Source organism: Charadrius vociferus, unplaced genomic scaffold (assembly GCF_000708025.1).
Source record: "Charadrius vociferus isolate BGI_N301 unplaced genomic scaffold, ASM70802v2 scaffold90, whole genome shotgun sequence".
Classification (NCBI taxonomy): Eukaryota; Metazoa; Chordata; class Aves; order Charadriiformes; family Charadriidae; genus Charadrius; species Charadrius vociferus.
Genome location: NW_009647222.1, coordinates 1,853,887 through 1,865,635, shown reverse-complemented (window position 1 = coordinate 1,865,635; position 11,749 = coordinate 1,853,887). Strand labels below are relative to the sequence as shown.

General features: G+C 44.5%; 1 protein-coding gene across 1 annotated transcript in view; it reads right to left on the bottom strand.

Annotated features, from left to right (window-relative positions):
* CECR2 (cat eye syndrome chromosome region, candidate 2) overlaps window positions 1-7,245 on the bottom strand; it is a 46,145-nt gene extending 38,900 nt beyond the window's left edge. Inside the window, 1 exon segment of the mRNA XM_009879752.1 lies at window positions 7,157-7,245. The gene's annotated coding sequence lies outside the window, so the exon portion shown is untranslated.
* Between the last annotated feature and the right edge of the window lie 4,504 nt (window positions 7,246-11,749).

Below are 11,749 nucleotides of genomic sequence, written 5' to 3'. Positions count from 1 at the left end.
CGATTGTTATGGGGCTGTAGAGAGGACCTTAGGGTATAACAGTGATGATAAGCACTGTGGGGAAGAAGCTAGAGTTATTGTCTTGATGATGATGGGGAAATAGGACACATGCGTGTATTATGGCACAAATCCATATGAAACAAGCCATTATGTGCCTTGCAGCTCCTAGAAAAATATTCTTTATGTAGGAGAAGAGAGTCTCTTCTGAGGAAAAAATACCTAGCGTGGGGTTGCCTTGAAGCAAACAAGCTTGTCAAATTCATCCAGCCCCACAGATTACAAGTTTCTGGGGACAATGGATGAACCCAAGTTTTTACAGATAAATAAATTGTTCCTAAAGAAGTTCCTTTTGGGATTCATTTCAGAACAGGTTTTTTTCTATTCTTTTCTCTAAAGCTTAAACTACACTGGTTGAACCAGAAGTGAACTGAGGAAGGATGGAAGGTAAGACAAGATAAAACCTAAAAGTATAGGTGACTTAGAACAGAGACTGATGTGACAACTGCAAATCATCATAGTGGCTTAGCAGCTGGCCAGCAGCCACTCCAGCTGTTCATCAAGCCCGCTAGGGCTAAAAAGCTCCAAGAAAATAATTTCAGAATTTCTGTAATATTCACCCTTGGGCTAAAAATCGGTTTCTAAACCTGGCTGAGGTGCTGGGAGGTGGCCTGCAACCCTGCTGGAGCAAAAATCCTGCACAGGTAGTTTGGAGCATCACTATCTTGAAATACAAGTTTCAAAAGTGAGGGCAAAGGTTTCATGTAGAGAGAACTTCCACACTCTGTCCCTCTCTCTCCATCACTCTTTGTCTTCTTCCTTCAAAGGAGAAGATGCTTTCACTTTCCTCCTCAATTTCTTTCCTCATTGTTGCTTTCTTCCTCCTCTCTGGAGTACTTGGTTTGCAACATCAATAACTTAAGAATACAGCTGTCCATTTCATATTTCAAACTCTGACATCGGCGTGATGACATCATTGCAGTCTCCAAGACCTTTCACTGACTGTTCTCTATTCATCCTTTTAAGTTTAGCCACCTATTCCTCCCTGTCAATGTTGTGCATAACTCCCTCTCCCCAGCTATCCAATCTATTTGTCTCTCATCCATCTGCCCTGACAGTAACAGCACAGAATAAAGAATGAAAATGGTGGAAGAAAAAGAGACCGTGAAAGCCATGTCTATGGAATAGTACTTCCAGAGCATGCTACCAACTTTTCTTCAAATTCTTCTTTAAAGATGCATTTTATCCATCTGAGAATCAAAGACATTTACTTAGCTTTATTTATACTTGAACTCTATAATTTTATTCCACTGTGCTTCTCATTAATCTCTGAATGACCGTGTTATTTTACTGCTGTAATCTCATCCTTCCTTTCCCAACATCTGCCAGCTGCCTCATTTTCACTTTTTACCCTTTAAGAGGCTCACCTTGCATGGCTTGGCTATTATTATAATAAATATTAATACTAGGTTCAAGATGAGCAATGTAGCCACTTCATCTCCCTTGCCCCCTCATGGTATCTCCTGTGCCGACGATACTGGGTCGATCCCAGAGGCCATCCACCAATCTCCATGATGTATGCAAGGCAGCACTTGTTAAAAGTCAGACTGTAAATAATGCTGATCTTGTTGATATTCACTTGGCATTCATGAATATGATTCCGAGTTAGTGAGTTGCTTTGCGGCTGGGCCATTGAAACCGTTGTTATAATCAAGGTCACTGGCACAACTGCGAGAGCCGTCTGTTAAAACTCTATCCGAAAGGTGTTGGTCCCCAGCTCTGCTGTGACCGGGTGTGGGTTGGCGGCCCCAGATGTTATGGCGTGGACTGAAGTGTTGAATTCATTCTGATTGTCTTAGTACCTTGGCTTAGCTATTCCTGCAGCCCGGCGCACTGCAGTATCCACGAGACTGAAAACGTGGCATTGGTTTGCCAGCTATCCCAGCTGACGGGCCACTTTATCCACCACACCAGACCAGCATACAGCGGTTCTTAAAGGACACAGCTCACATCGTCACGTGCAGAAGGACAGTTTCAAGATGTTAAGTGTTTTATTCAGGGCACTTCTACCAAAACATTAGACCTGGGGTAACCCCTAAAAATAGCCTGTAAAGACACAGTCCACAGAGAATAAAGGACAAGGATGGACAAAAGTGAAAAACCAGCAGGAAGAACTGGAATACTGAGTTATTAAACGCAGTCCTCAGAAACAGGCATTCTTTCCCAATGGGTTAGAAGATTTCAGATTATCCCTTATCTCTTTCTGATTAAAGCTTGAATAAGCGATTACAGAACAAGCATTAGAAAATAAGCAGAATAGAGGCAGGATTTTTGCTCGGCAATTCAACAAGTAGGGAATATAGCTCTTCAGATGCCATACTGAGAGCATTTCTCAATGCCACCACTAAGGATATGAAAGAAATAATTAAGACAATTGTGGGGGAGGGAAGAGGAGTTAAGGAATATCCTCTTATTATTCATATTAGAACAAACCATGAGGAAACTACAAGCCAAAGACTCCAAGGTTAGTTTACGGATCCAGAAAGAACTTAAGGTGGGCGCAAAACAGATGAACCGCTTGGGAAAAAAAAATTCCAATGCATTAAGGGAAGAAATAACAAGAAAAAAATAATTGAGGTTCCTAAGGAAGCAAATGCTGTCTGTGGTGCCACAGAAGTCAATTAGATAGTTTTCAGCCACAGTGATGGACCAATCTCCTGGGGTATAAGAAAAACATAAATAATCTCATGGGGCACAGGCAAGAGCAGAGATATTGTTTTTCTTCCTCCTCACTTTCTGGCACCTTTATCTATATTGAAAAAATAAAAAAATAAAGTATGTTATAAAGAAAAAGCAATTAAAATGTTCTTCAAGAGACAATAGCAGCACACAAAACATCTCCCAATGAGAAATATGATAAAGTCATTGAAACTTCTTATGCCATCACATTAGAAAAATAGCAAAAATGCAATAACAGAGCAGTGAAGAATGAGTTTCACCCAAAGAAATGCTGAACAGCAGGAGCTTTTCTGGATTATTTTAGTTGAGTGTACACATCCATGTCACACCATCACTTCTTACTTAAAAACAGCTGCAGAAGGCTCCTGCTGCGGCTGTTGCCGTTAGCTGAAGCTCTGATCTTCCTGTCTTGATACAAGTCATCAAGTCGCATTTCCTGCTGGAATTAAAGTGGCAGCCCCTAGGGACTACGCAGCTGCCCAATTTATATCAGAGAGAATCTGAAGCAAGCACCAGTTGTGGGTTTTTTTTAACTGCTTAATTTTTATTTATTTTTTATAAACCCCAAATTCTGTTAAGAGTTTTCTCCCTCCTCACTCCTCATTGTCCAGGCAGTTGCATTTTGAAACAATTAAAAGAAAACATAGACATTTCAAGGCCTGTGCACAAAAGCTAGAGGCAGGAAAAACATATGGGTAAACTCACTGGCATCAAATCGAACAGTGCCTATAGCATTAAACTGAGCAGAGAGATCACACAAAGAGCTTCAAGGATATTAGTTATTATGTGGTTAGTAGTTAGATGGCACGGATGGTATATGAATACTATGAAGGCTACTCATAAAGCAACAAAAGCTGCAGATCATGGCATAAAAGTATTTTGGGTCAGAGCAAAAAGAGGAGAGCAACAGTGAAACTGCCCTGGCCAAGTACTCAAACCACCCAGTGACAGGCAAGGACAGCTATGGGGTCATCGCTAAAGATGCTAGAAGCTAGAAATGCAGACTCCCGTCTTTTTTGTTCTGTACTTCTACAGTGCTTAACACAGCAAGAACCACGTCAATGAACAATGGTCCTAACAGCTATGATAGGTTATGATAAATAAGAATTTGGAGAAGATCGGGTGGCATCTCATTAAGTAGTCTCTGTAGTTAAATACAGATATCCATAACTCCAAGAAAGTCTTAAGTTACCAGATATTCAACACTCCTTAACCATCAAGCAGGGTAAAAAACAGTTTCTCTCATATGCAATTCTTCTTTTTAAAATGAAGTCTGTCATAAAGAATATCAGAACCAAGGCAAAGTTTCTCTACTTCAAAACCAAGAATCACAGAACATTACAAAACTATTAATCTCTTTTTTTTTTAAAAAAAAAGAATAATAAGCAAATCAAACTAGAGTACGTTAAATTGTGCATTAGAAGGGCTCTCAGCTAGGGTCCACTTCCAAAATTACTTGAGAGCACATTATAATTAGCAAAGGTATGTGACAGTTTTATACCCCTCTATGATGCATGATTAAAGCCAGGCAGCCCAGGTCAGCCACAAGTTCTGCACACCGTCAAAACAGATGTGACGAGAACTATAAGCTGCTCCCAGACAGACTGTGAGAAAACATACACAGATAACATTTTGGCTATCAAAGAGGTAAGACATGATACAAAACTAATTAAACCTCAAAACCTCTCAGAGAGGTAGGTAAACTATGTTTTACATGAGGTTATACGAAGCATCTTGTGCTTGAGCTGTGGTCCTCCAGCCCGAGAACAAGGACGAGAACAAGCTCCTACCTTCCCTTCTGAGGTGCAACAGGCAGCAAAGTTCATAGCCTAAAGATTAACAGCTCAGCCTCGGCACGAGGATGCGGCGCAGAAATGACTGGAGAAATCACTGCTGTAACGCCACTGTGATGGTCTTTGAAACTGCTGATATTTCCCACACAAGACAGATACCTACTATCTGTCTGCAACAGAAAAATACGGACTCCTGGCCCATTGTGAAAACCCAAATCTAAACACCACACAAATTCTGCCCCTTATATTTTCATGTCTTTGTCTGCTGAGCACTCAAAATATCAATTTGCAGCTCAACTCCTTAACATTAACTGGGCACTAACTAGGTACGGTAGGGAAGCTGTGCATCAGCCAAGGCCTATGGCTCTTGAGCTGGGGTTAGAGGGAACAAAGGTGTTGGAAATAAATGTGTAAGGAACAAGGAGAATTTTAGGCTTTAAAAACACACATTCGTTTTGGATAAGTATTCCATGCCTGGTTTGTAAGTGTGAAACAAACAGTGGGGCAAGTTTGTTTCTGAGAAGCGTACCCAAGCCATCATTTTTATTCTCCTTTATCTACAGATTTCCACATTTAGACTGCGCCTTAGCGCTTTGTCCTTCGTGACATCCCTCTGCATACAGCTCCCTTCCCTGTTTCCAGTTAGCCTCCCTCATTGCTTCCTCTGCAGTGCTTCAGAGCCCACCTACCTAACATCCCAGTGGCTCCAGGCAGTTTTCCTGATATATTCCTTCAGCCGTTTCCACTGCACCGCTCCTGTTGTGCTCTTTTCCCCATCTCCTCTGCAGAAATTATTTTTCTCATTATTCCCCTGCCCACGAGGGTCATTCCCTTCTCCAGGAGGTGCTGTAGAAAGGGCAGAGCTGGTTTCTCCTTCAGGCACCTCGTGCTTTCCCTAGCACAACCGTTGGGGTGAGGTGTAAGTTCTCACAACTTCACTACGTGACTCTGCACTCCTCCATTTCCTACGGCACCTCTCATACATGGACAGACACGCAGCAACAGCTATGGAGGTACCTACCTATGCTGCATATGCACCCTGACGAGGCTGCACAAAGCCGCGGTTGGGTTATCAGCTCCTCCTTCTGCCATGACATTACCTCCTTGCACCTTTTTGCATCTCGGAGTTAACCAAAACCGTATTTACGCAGCCACAAAGTGGGACCTACATGCAATGCTGAATAACTACACGCTGTTGAGCTGCCAGGTGCGTCACGTAGCTGTGCATGAGTGTATATGCATGTGTATACGTGTAACCTTCCCCAGGCAGACAGACAGCTTGCCAATGCCCAACGACTCACCCGTGATTCATCTCTGAATTTTGTTAGTTAAAACAGATGAGAAAGGGGAGGCAATTAAACAGCACAATTCCTAAGTGGACACAGATATGGAGAGTTTAGGAGAACCTCACAATGTTGAATGGTTAAGGTGGGCAAAACACTTAAGCCACTACTTTCTCATGCTTCTGGCAGGAAGAAATAAACTTGCTGCGCATTTATAAGCAAGATGATATTGCTCTGTGGCTATTTTGATGAAGGAGGTATACAGGATTGCAGTCCCTTTACAATCAAGCTTCTCATCACATCAGTTTCCTTCAGACACAGTAAATACAGTGCAGTTGCCTGGTTCAAGTCTCGATACTGACTTATGCTGAATGTCAAGCCAGCAGTGCAAGAGAACCTATCTAAGTGGCAGATATATATATAAAAATGCACTACATAAATTTTGTTGAACAAAATCAGTTAATTAGAAATAGAGCTTTCAATGCAAGCACCTATGGTTATGCCAATGCACCAGTCTAAGCCTCTGGACAAGAGGGAAATTTTAGGGAGCAGGATTGCTTAGCACCTTTTCTAAGCAACTGCAAATGTTGCCATTTGTCTTGTCTTTGCCTCCACAGTTATGTTTTATTATTAACACGATTCACAGAAGAACAAATAAAAAACACCCACAACAAGCCTTCGTTATTACTGGGACCACATTTCACTGGATGAGCGGTGATCCTCCAAAGAATGATGTTCTACACTTGTCTCAGTTTGGGAGGCTACTTTGGGGGACACTAACAAAGCGTCTCTGGACGTTTAAACATCAGGAGGAACATGTCAAATCACTTTCCAACATCCTGCAACCGAACCGATTCCAATGCTCCTCTTATTTCCAAGAAAGTAATTACAATTCTCCCTCTGTAAAGCAATGAGATCTTCCATGCAAGTGAGGTGGCTGCAGAGCAGCAAGTTTTATTCCATACAACACATATAAAATGTTAAAAACATATGTGATGATTTAAAGACTTGCTGTGATATCACTAATTTGAGCAAATAGAGTGCAGAGCGTAACAGCAGATGTGAATGTTCACTGTACGCTCCACAGCTACAGCAGAGCATCAAACAGATTTGCACGGGATCTGAACAAACAAGTTTGTTTAACAATGGGTCTGTAAAATTAAAAACCTGCAACTCAACCCAAGAAGAGCTGGAATTCCCTTCCACTCGGTGAAGCATCTGGCCTGATTGCTGGTGGCTGCCGATCACTGCCATGTCATCACTCTAAAGCCGTGAAACGTCCCTGCGACCGTGTTAATTAGCTCCCCTTGCAAAGTACTTAAGCCGTACAGCGAGGTTACTCACGTGATGTCTCTGCGCTGATAGCAACCTTGAAGAAGGCAGGCGATCAGGTCGCTGATAAACTCCACATCATCCCTGTGAAGAGCAGCTTCCAGTTCCTAATGAGCAGAAAGGAGAGAGAAAAAAAAATAAAAATCCAGTCATCAAACTAATTCCTTAAAATTTACTGCTGGCTGATCGGGACCAAAAAGACCCAAGCAGCCTCAAGTATGTGCACAGCAGCAGAGCATACTCTGGGTAAGCCGACTGTCCCCTTCATTAAAGATACTGCTACTACTACCTCTTTGTTGCAAGACTTTATGGGAAGACCTTGAAAGGCTTTTACCAAATGTCACTCTCCAGCCAGAAGACTAATGCTTTTGTCTGGAAACAGAAAAATAGAGTTCAGTGAGGTTGAGATACTACAGCCTAATAAGAAACCCATGATTTCTCCCATGTTCAGCTGATGGGCAGGAATCAACAGTTTCATTCTCCTGCTTTGCTTTCCACTCGCTAAGGCTGGTGAGTTCATTTAAAAGATGTGCTCAGAAAGCGTGGCCCTAAAAGCCACTTACACAGAGAAGCAGCAGTTTCAGATGGATAGCCAGAAATGGCTGAAAGCTAGCAAGTAAATGCCTAAAAGAAAAGCAGTCATTTTGATTATTTAACTTATTTCTCTTCTTTTTTTTTTTTCCCCTCTTTTTTCCCTCCAGTAAGAGAGAAAGAAAGGATGGAGGGATGTCAGACCTCATGACCCATAATTTCAACCCTTGATGGAGAGATGGAGAGTATCAGGGCTTATTTCAGCATGATAGATTTCACATAAAGGTGTGATGCAGGAACTGATCCACAGAAAGGATAAACTTCTGAAATGTAGTTATTATGCATTTCACACATGTTGTGAGAAATATCTGGTTTTCAGCTAGCAATTTCAAGCTTTGTTTTCAAAATATAACTAGGTTAACTATAGTTTTGTATATATGCCAGAAAATAATTCACAGTAAGAAAAATCCACTTCCTATAATACTTATCAGCAGTAGTATACAGCACTTAACAAGATTTAATATGGATAAACAACATAGGCATAAGAAGCTATTCTTTCTGGGTTTCAGAGTAAATAATGGATTGAATACAAACTCCTACTTGAATGTTACTCAACAGACTGTTACACAAATGGCTAAGCTAATGGCTACAGAATAAAGGTTAATGGCCAGAGAATAAAGGATAAACGTTTTGGCACTTACCCAATAAAGAAGAGAAAGTGCTTTTTTATTAGACCGCAGTAACTGCGGTAATAAAATTATTGATAACAGATTGCAGATTAAATGCCGCTTGTAGTTTTTTATTGGAAATGTATTAATGGCATATTTTCATTATCAACACCACTCTTATTTACCTCTTGTGCAACATCCAAAGCGCTTCACGAGCGGAAGCCTGACACCTGCCCTGTGAAGAATGTATTAAATGCATCTATTATATGTGGAAACTCAAGGCAAGGAAAGGGTGGTGGGCAGCCAAATCCTGACATAGCATCCCTGCCGCAGAGCTAGGAAAAGTCCAAAGAATCTTTGTTCTCGCTTCTAGATGACTACCCCGCTTAATGACAAGTTAATACAAAAACTGCAGTTGCTGCTTCCCATCCCTTGGAGAGAGTGATATTATTGTTGTATAAATAATAACCATGCTATATAAATAGCAATTGCCAAGTGAATTCACTTGGTAAGTGGTTAGTATTTTGAAGGTGTTGACTTATTTTATTTGTAAATTACTTTAGTTGACATCTGCCTCCCAACAAAATATACCTGAGAGGGGGAAAAAAAACCCCACAAAGTATGTGATGGGCTAAAACATCCCAGGTATGTTAAAACAGTAAACTCGCAGCTTGTGAATAATGACATCAGGACCCGGAATAAAGGGTGGGGGGAAAATAAGTCTCCGGTATGTTCAGCCTCTCCCTCATCCACGTACGCTTGTGCGCTAAAGCTGTCAGTCAGCAGCCTGCCTCTGCTGGGATGCGACAGCCTTTTGTATGAGGGAATATTTAAATTGCTTCCCATCAGCCTTTTCAGCCTGCTGTTTGACTAACACTCCTTAAGCAGTGGCCACAACCGCCTCAGATAGCCCCTATCTGTAGCCATTGTTTTCCAGGCCTGGGAGTGACCTTTACATTTTTGGAGCCGGAGGGTCACCCTGGGAGCTTGGGGGACATTCCTCAGGCACTGGGCAAGGTGCTGTCTCCTGGGCAGGATCACACCAGTCTTCCCCAAAAACATCTGGCTGGGGAGTCTCCCCACTTCTCTTGCTGCCTCCTCTCTCCCAGATAGGTGCTGCTCGTCCCCGCCATCTTGGCAGGTGCAGCACCAATTTGGGGACCCGACCTGGCCACAGGCGGATCTCACAGCCGCTGGCTAACAGGGGCACGGGGCACGCAGGCCAACGTGGAGTCCCAGCGCCACGCTGGGTTAAAGGGCTCTCAGCACAAGTCAGGATTAATCAGCACACACATAGCACAGGGATAACTAACGAAGGTTCATCATTAGCAGGTGTGAGGCTGTCGGCACCTCTGTAGAAAGGCGCTTGCACTGCGCTCCCCAATGCCATGGGTGCTGCCTGTAGCCCACCCTGGTCCCTACCCACAGTTGCACCCAGTGCCAGCAGCTTATGATAATGGCACAGTCCAAGCATTACTGTGATTATTTGCCTTGGAAAAAAAGATAACAACATTGTCCTGTTAAGTTTTTGTCTACTTTTTTTTCCTGTCGCTGCTTGTGATGGGGCAAGAGCAGCAAAAGGTGCTTTAATTTCCCAGGGCTGGGTCCTTTGGCCCCGTTTAACCGAATGTCACAATTTTCTACCCCGCTAGATGCTCCAGGTTTCTGTCCCAAAACACCTAAATCCGGGACTTTTCCCACATGTCCAGGGTACTATAGAATCATAGAATGGTTTAGGTTGGAAGAGACCTTAAAGATCATCTAGTTCCAAGCCCCCTGCTATGGGCAGGGACATTCCCCTGGAAAGATTTTATTTCAGCTCAGTTTAATTTTTCAAATTAAAAACAAGGAAAAAAAACCCCAAAACAATGCACTAGGAAATTTTCAAGTATTTTAAACAGCTGCAGCAATTGCTGCATTTAGGGAGGATTTTGTTCCCTTTAGGTGTATAGACTTTAGGGTCTCTAACCCTTCCAGCCCATGTCCCTCTCTATTCAGTGAACAGAGACAGATCTCCCCAGAGAGACGTTTAGCCCATCTTTGGGTACAGACTCCCCGTGGGTGCTTGTCTGTCCTACCAGGAGAGCCTGAGATGGGAAAACTAGGGACCAGGAGGAGGCGATGCAAATCTCAACATCTCAGCACAGTGAATGAGGAGTTAGAATCCCTACTGCTTTCCACCTAATGCTTCAGCCCATGTTTTGCAGGAGAAGGAATAAGCCTTGTTTTTCCAGCCCTCCCCTCCAACACGGGAGGGCCAGCACAGCAGCAGGATGCTCTAGTGGCGCATCTGCGCAGAGGTGGCCGAAGTGACGCCGGGGACTCCCAGGACAGAGAGGCCACCAAACCCATCCGTGGTCCTGAGGGCTAACCCTGCCCGGGATGCCCGTCCATCCCTCCCCACGCTCCTCCGGCCTGGCTAGGGCCAGCGGGCGAAAGAGCGGCTGGGCTTCCTCCCCGCCACCATCCCCCCCACGCCTCCAACCCTTTTGTTTTTCCCCTTTTCACTTTGAGCACTGAGCTGTGAGCACAGAAATCTGAACCTTGCCAAAAACGCTTTGGGGACGGCATAGAAAGGAAACAGAAGAGGCAGCAAATCAGCAGAGGAGGGGGGGGGGAAGATACATCTCCTCCTCCTCCTCTAGCTGGAGAGAGCAACAGACAGGAGAAAAGCAGGATTCTCCCCCTCTCCAGCTGGCGTCACACCTCATTAGGGAAAAGCCTGTTTAACGTCTTTCCCTCCCCCCAGCCCAGGACTTAAATCCCCCCTGAGTCAGGCGAGGGCTGGCGGGAAGAGGCGGCCGCCGGAGCAAGGGTGACCACCTCGCCCGGGAAGAGCGCTGGCCCGAAGCAGGGTTAGCTAGGGTGGAGAGGGCACCACCAACCCCCCCCTCCGCGCTGCCTGGGAAAACAGCTGGCAGGGGTGGGCTGGGAGGGAAGTCTGGGTCCCCTGCGAACGCTGCTCCAAGAGTGTATTAGACGCCGGCATCACCTGCGTTTTGTCGTAAGGGCTGCTTCGGTTTGGTCTTGGCAGCACCTAAGTGCTGTGGCCTCTCTACGTGTGGTGACCCAAGCCCCACACTGCCCAAAGTATATACTCCTTTTTTTGGTATCTGTTTTGAGAGAAAAGACAATTGACTTTCCCGCTAAAAGTAAATGAATGAGTCCACAACCGTGACAGCGGTGACACTACCCCCCCTGGGTCGGGCGAGGGCTGGCGGGAAGAGGCGGCCGCCGGAGCAAGGGTGACCACCTCGCCCGGGAAGAGCGCTGGCCCGAAGCAGGGTTAGCTAGGGTGGCCGAGAGGGCACCAACCCCCCCCTCCTCGCTGCCTGGGAAAACAGCTGGCAGGGGTGGGCTGGGAGGGAAGTCTGGGTCCCCTGCGAACGCTGCTCCAAGAGTGTAT